The following is a 7074-nucleotide window of genomic DNA, read 5'->3' on the forward strand; positions in this document are numbered from 1 at the left end:
TTTCTGAGTAAGGCCAAAATAGTTGAAAACAGGCAAAATGGGAACGTTTGTCTTTAGCTAAGAGAGGAATTTCCTTGGGAAAAGGTGTTGGATTTCAAATACCTTTTTACACTAGATGGGTTAGCACACAGCTAGACAGTACCTTTGGGAGATACTGGATGCCTAAACTACCGTATGGGCACTGTCTAATGTCTGAGGAAGCACAATATGTGTTATGGTAAAAAAACAAACAAATGGATAAACATTTGCATTTTAATGAAAAACATTGTAAAACAATGTAGCAAGAAAGAGCACTAATAGTACAAAAAAAAAAGTAATAAACCAGTAGAAATTACCTGAGAGCATTATTAAAAATATGCAGACTACAGTGTGCTTGCAGTTGTCAGCATCATAACCATACTCCTTTTAAAACAGTCCAGAAAATCATGGAAAAGCTGTTTGGGGAAAACCAAACAAGATTCCTAACTCCATTTTTAACAACTCAGTTTTCAAAAGTAATGTGAGAGTGCAAATATGAGAGACAACCAAGGGACACAGGATGTACCTCAGAGAAAGCTGTGAGAAACTGATCAAGCTGGTGAGCCCCTTCTCTCCCCCAGGCTCTGAGATACTGCACAGCAAGCAGTAATAACCAAATAACTCACAAGCACTTACAAGGAGTGGGCTGTCAACTGTTCTCGCAACAGCACGGTCAAAATTATAAATCTACTTTTTCTCTGCAATGAGCATGAATGAGGACTGAACATTTTTAGTCTGAAACTCAGAAAAAGACTTTCACCTCTTTTTAGCTCAAACTCTTTATTGATTTCCAACAAAGAATATTATGACTGACAATGTAGAAGGCCCATCCATCTGCCTTCATCTCCTTGCCAATTATCTCTCCCCAAATCCTGCATTCTAAATAATTGCCTTGTTTCTTATTAATCTGTTCAATATCTACATTCTGGAGTTCTGAAAAACAAATTAATTTTTTCCTGAATAGACGCTGAAATAAAAGTCATTATGTTGGACCTTTTCTTAAGTCTCTGCAGAGGGATCAGGAATTGTGTGGATTTATTAGTTTAGTTAAGTACCAAAAGCATGTTTACATAACTTCCTTCAATTTGCTTGTGTTCCAAAAGAGAACAAAACAAAAAACAGCAAAATGGTATTTTTCCTCAAAGGTAAAAGACAAAAGATACCCAAGACACAAGAAATACTTTTCACATAACTTTCTTTTCTTTTTAACCAACTTCACTCATAATTAGTCATGCCTTATAAAATTCTTTATACTTATTTCCATCAGTTGCGTGAGAACATCAGACTGCTGTGGCACGGATAAAGGTCTTCAACAGCCACCAGCCCTTCCATTTCTCCTCCTGCATCTATGCTATAGAAATTTTGAGAATCCCCAAAATAACTTTGATGTTCTTAGGGCTAAAATCACTGTCACAAAAGTTTCACATCTTAGAAGCATTTATGTGTATAATTGTAACGCTTCTTTGTTTCACAGCTCTGATGTAGAAAGAGAGAAGTGTGTATTTATCATACCAAAAGAAAAAACTTAAGTGCCTTTTCTAGTATCCCATTATGTGACTAATCTACCAATGATGAAGTGAGACAATATAGTCAGGGGGGCAATGAATGGATGTTACTACCTCATGGAAGATTTAAAATGCTTAACTGTGGATAGTAAACAAAAAATCCTATATTTCTATAGGAGAACTTGTATGTGGTGCCTCAAAACTCATTAGAAATATGTGTTAATAGAAGTATAAGGGATTTTTTTAAACTCACCAGCCCCCTATCCTTTCACCTGGTTTGAATTCTGCCTCAGTAACAGTCTCAGTTTAAATTCTCTCTGCAGTCATATTCTTATCCTCTCCTTCTGTTCTGGGCAGAAATTCACCATCTTTCTTTCCCTTTCACTAACAGTGTCCCTCCTTGCTCTCCAGATCTATTTCAGCACTCTCCGAGGTAATTTAGTTTCTATTCTGTGCCTGTCAAAGACATCTCAGCTTTGTGAGTTCCAGCTGTAGCTGTCTCACCCTCCACAGGATCAATAGTTTATTACATTGCCTGTTCTCCAGCAGCTGCCTTACCTATATAAACCACCTGCTAATTTTAATCCAAAAACCTTGTTTCTCAGCTCCTCTTGGTAGCTGTTGTTCTCTGCCTGTGAATGACCTCAGATGGTCAATTCCTAAAATTCCCTGTCTGTGGTGGCAGAGCTTGGCTCCCTCTCAGCATCACTTCTTCCCAGGGAATAAAAAGGGGCTTTCACCACTTATTGACCCAGTGGGCAGCAGCTCAGGCAGACCAACAGCCATGGCAAAGTCATATTCTGTGAGCCAGCCGTGTTCTGTTGCTGTGGGGTTCCAGTGTTTTCCAGGATCAGCTCTGCCCGAGGTCAGCAGCAGGCACCTGAGGGACTACAAGAGGAGGACGAGCTTGTAGTGCTATGGTTCCTGCCATACTGTTTCCAGCAATCTGCAGTCCATGAACTTCCTGATTTTATTTCCTTTGGTTTCGTTAAACACGTTTGAACCTTGGTAACACACGAGTCTCTGTGGAACCCCGTGAATGTGGTAATTATCATGGAATATCAATGTCAGCAAATAATTAACTCAGTTACTGCTAAGCACAGCAAGTTGTACTTTTTCCTCCTCTCTCTCAGATGTGAGCACAGCCCATTTATGAGTTACCTGAGGCTACAACTGCCACATTTTGTCTTGGCTGATATGTTCAATAGCTTGGGATGTACTGTGCTAAACCGATAAAATGTTTTGAAATGAGTGGTTTGGAAAAAAGAAACAAACCCCACATAAGACAGTTAGGTAACTGAGGGGGTGGTAAAATTAAATAAACAAAAAGAAAAAATTGAAAATGCAGAGTTTGCTTAGATTGGACACTTCCATGCTAAATTATCAACATAACAAAAATGTTTCAAGCATCATGCAATAAAAAATAAGGAGAAAAAATTGCACACATTATTTTAAATGTCAGTGATACTGGGTTCAAAATTTGAAAAAGTATTAGCCCAAGAAAAGATTAAAAATATCTACTTAATAATAATCTTTCAGAAAAAAAATGAAAAGTAGAGGTGATTAAAAAAGATTCAAATTCAAGAAATCCCACCTGGTTGTCTTCTTATTGCATTGCTTACTTCTCAGCTTCAGGGCTTAAGAATGCTCCCACAATGTTCATTTTTGTTCTGCTTAAATTCATGGTCTGCTTCCTTGGAAAACAAAGCATAAAATTACATGATACAGTGAAATTTTGTATTAAAAATTGTGAAGACCATCCTCTCAGTACTTCAGGATGCTGATCACTGGCTAAAATTGCACACACCATGTGTTTCTATCCTTGATGCAATTTCTTGTTCAGTAAAAAAGTAAATTTGTACAAATTCGCATACAGGTATCTGCAACATCCTAAAGGCCCTAAAGTCCTCGTACTGGTGTTGGATGTGTCACCTTGTGCATTAGTTTGGTATTTTAGTTTTTGTTTTGGAAGAGAGGATGACTATTGATACCTACAGTCTCTCTGCATCTGAGTGCATTTCCACAGAGCGCTTCTATCTCTTCTGCTAGCTCCTCAGAAACCCTCCCTGCTTACCTGTCATTCTTTGCATAGAAGCTATTCCATATCTTTGAACACTCATTTTGTTCTTCTCTAAACTGCTTCTATTTCTACCACACAATTTTAAAATTTAAAGGACTATGTCTACATAGAGAATTTAGTAATTTAAAAACAGGAACAAATCACACAGACACTAACACAATCAGGGTGGTTGTGGCTGTGTGTGTGTGTTGGCTTCTTTTCCTCTCATAATTATTCCTACTTCTTACCTTTCCTTTTTCTCTTTTTATGTTTTAAAAGTAGTAATGATGAAACTTCCCTTCTTCTCTTGCATGCAGGTTTTTTGTCATTGAAAGCCCGGTGGTAGCTGCTTGGTGGTGGTCTTTTATTACTGAACTGTGAGCATGTCCCACATGACATACCAAGAAAAGAAAATGTCAACTGAAAAATACTTAATATTGGTAAAATGTGATATGGCTTTTTAAAAATCCAGATTCTAGGATAAAAAACTTGGCCTGAAATTTTTCTTTATATGTACTACCACACATATCACACATATAAACATGCATGGACACTACTGCAGAGCTCATGCTACTCCCATTCTCTACCAACCCACCATTACTGTCAGTTTGATTCTTCACATACCAAACCTCTGGCAAAATTAAGATTTTAAAGAAGTGTACACATCTGTTTATATGCCTTGACTGGTAAAGGATGGGTGGTAAAAATATCACCAGGCATAATTCCACTGACTAATGGTTTGATGCTGTACACACAAGAGGGCATTACAAATATTTAAGTGCATTATTTTTGGAAGGTTCTGAACATTTTTAATATTCTGAAAAACTCAGAGAGGAGTAAAGGCAAATAGCAAGACAGGCGAGAGAGAGAGGGAACATCCAATTAAGGATGTCAAAAGGATTTAAATGCTCTGCTTTCAACTGCTAGAACTACTTATGTGTTTGGAAGCCCTGGCTGAAAACTTGTCTACCCTCCTTTAAAAACCATCATTAAATGTCACTGTTTTCTTTGACTTCACTCAGAATATATCATGTTTTCACTTCTGCTTAATGAAAATACATTGAAAGCTACTTTTAAAACACATTTTCCAGAAATTGTCTTAACATAAGAAAACACAAATTGACATCTAAAAACCACTCTATCTTTCCTCTCCCTTGGAATAATAGCAGCTATTTTCTAGCTTTTTAAGATTTACAGTTTAAAATTAGGAACTTATTTTTAAAGCACAGCTGTCGCTGTCCCATAGTGAATAATGTGTCACAGAATAATTTTAAACAGAATTGTAAAAGGCTTTGATTGATTGACTGCTATATGAGTCAATAAGTTCTGGTGTACAGTATGTTAAAAGATTTCTATAAATTCTTACAAAACAAGAAAAAATAAAACAGTTGTATCAGTTAAACAATCTACAGTCCATACAGTGAATTAATAGACAGACTTTGAAAACGTATCTTCTCTTCTGGCATTTGTCCTTGGGTGACCTCTTGATGCTTGCAATGCCTTGAGCCTTGTTCCCACTTGTAAAGTGTGGATAATGATTATTATTTATGGTGTGACATGCTGTAAGATCTGCATATCAATAATAAATTTAAAGAGATTTATCTCACTTTCAGGTAATGCACATGTTCAAAATAAATATCTTTGGTCTTTAATCTGTAAAGAAATTTAGGATCCAGGGGTCAATGGCCATGAAATATTTTATATTCACAGAATATAAAATACCTCCACTCAATTAACAATGACCAAACAAACAAAGGTTTAGGCAAACAGAATTTAATTACCAGACTGGAATTTTGCCAGGACAGAGACTGATATATCTGTGACTGAATTGTTTATTTCTAGCACCAAATAAGTTCCTGGATGTCTTTGCAAAAGGCAGCAATTCTGGGTGCAAAGCCATGGCAATTATTCACAGCTAAATGAAGAGTAAGAATTTATCTGCTGCTACTAGATCACCCTGTGAAATGTAAGATATTTCATCCAAGTATTGACCTGGATTTATCTCATTTTATTGATTTAGGAAAAGTTACAAATCCAAAGCTTTTAGATAAAAATTGTGTACCAAAGTAAGACTCTGCATACTGTAGAGGTGCTAAGTCCCCCAAGGTTCTAACAGACAGGTTTGTGACTGGCAAGATAGGCTTATAAAGTTTGTAAATTTGGGTTTGGTTAATAATTACTTAAGAAAAGATTATCATCTGAATTATTCTAGAAGCTTTGTATAACTTAATATGACAAAGAGTGAGACAATGAGGCTGATTTTTAGACAATAAGGTCAACTTTTTAATTTTTCGTTTTAATATCAGCAAAATAAAGCAAAAAGGAGTAGGAACAGTCTTTTTTCTGTATTCACCTGTGTGTATGGTAATCACTGACCTAAAAAAACCTACACCAACATAAGCTGTAGGGAAAGCTTCAAGCAACCTCAGCACCACTATGCAAACTTCAGTAAAACATCTGTTAAGAAGACTCAATTATAGAATTGACATGATTGATAAGATACTAATATTAATTTCATAATAAAAAAACTATTCCTCAACTTCTATTAAAATGAAAGTCTGACAGGTTCTATGTGTTCATTGTCACCAGACAATTGAAGCCATATACTTAGTTCATTTTATTTGCTTGCTATCCAAGTGTGGCATATGCTAACAATGCAGGATTGAACACGCTTCATTGCTATTTAGAGCAGCACACTGATTACAAGTTTGTAGGTATTTGAAGCATCAGCTTTTTTTAACTCAGAGTAATAAGGGAAACACTCAGAGAAATAAGGTGAAAATAATTTTTTAAACTGTAGTGGTCTCTCATCTGTCATGGGCTCTACAAATTCAGGGTTTGGTTTGATTTGTTATTCTAAATAAAGAATGAAGGACTTTGGGTTGGTTTGATATTCTGGGACCATCAGCTCTTCTGCTTACATACCTTGTACTTCAACTGCTCCATCAAAAGCTTTAGAGATTTCTCTGTTATATAATTTTTGATAGTTCCACAGAGTAGAGCCATAGAACAGTCAAGACTAGAGATATTAATTCAACAGAGCTACAGTGCAACAGGATGCCAGACTTGTCAGGCATAAAAAAAATCCACTTACTTACACATGTCTTGTGTTACATTTGATAGCATTATCCATGCTAGGATGGTTTTTACTTTATAGCTCTCCTCTGACACTATTTCACCAGCACAGAATGCTCACTTTCCTTCACCATAATCCTTTATGTTTTCAACATAACCTCTTCTTTCCTTCTACTCTGGCCAAAAATGTAAGGTAGACTAAAATAGTTCCTGTTCCACCCATTTGCTTTTAGTTAGAAGCTCCTGTTGAGATACTTTACATTCCCAAGTGAGTGGTGTAGAGGCTGGGAAGTGTACTGATTTTCTTGTACAGGTATAATCTGCACCTTCGTAAAAGCTTTGTGGAAGAGTAACAGGCATGTGTAAATCCCATCAAGGAGGACTTTTTTTCACTTACAAACATCTACAATATCTAAA

The sequence above is a fragment of the Pseudopodoces humilis genome, chromosome 6, assembly GCF_049639895.1.
Source record: "Pseudopodoces humilis isolate 2021_Gansu_Grassland_sample_001 chromosome 6, ASM4963989v1, whole genome shotgun sequence".
Lineage (NCBI taxonomy): Eukaryota > Metazoa > Chordata > Aves > Passeriformes > Paridae > Pseudopodoces > Pseudopodoces humilis.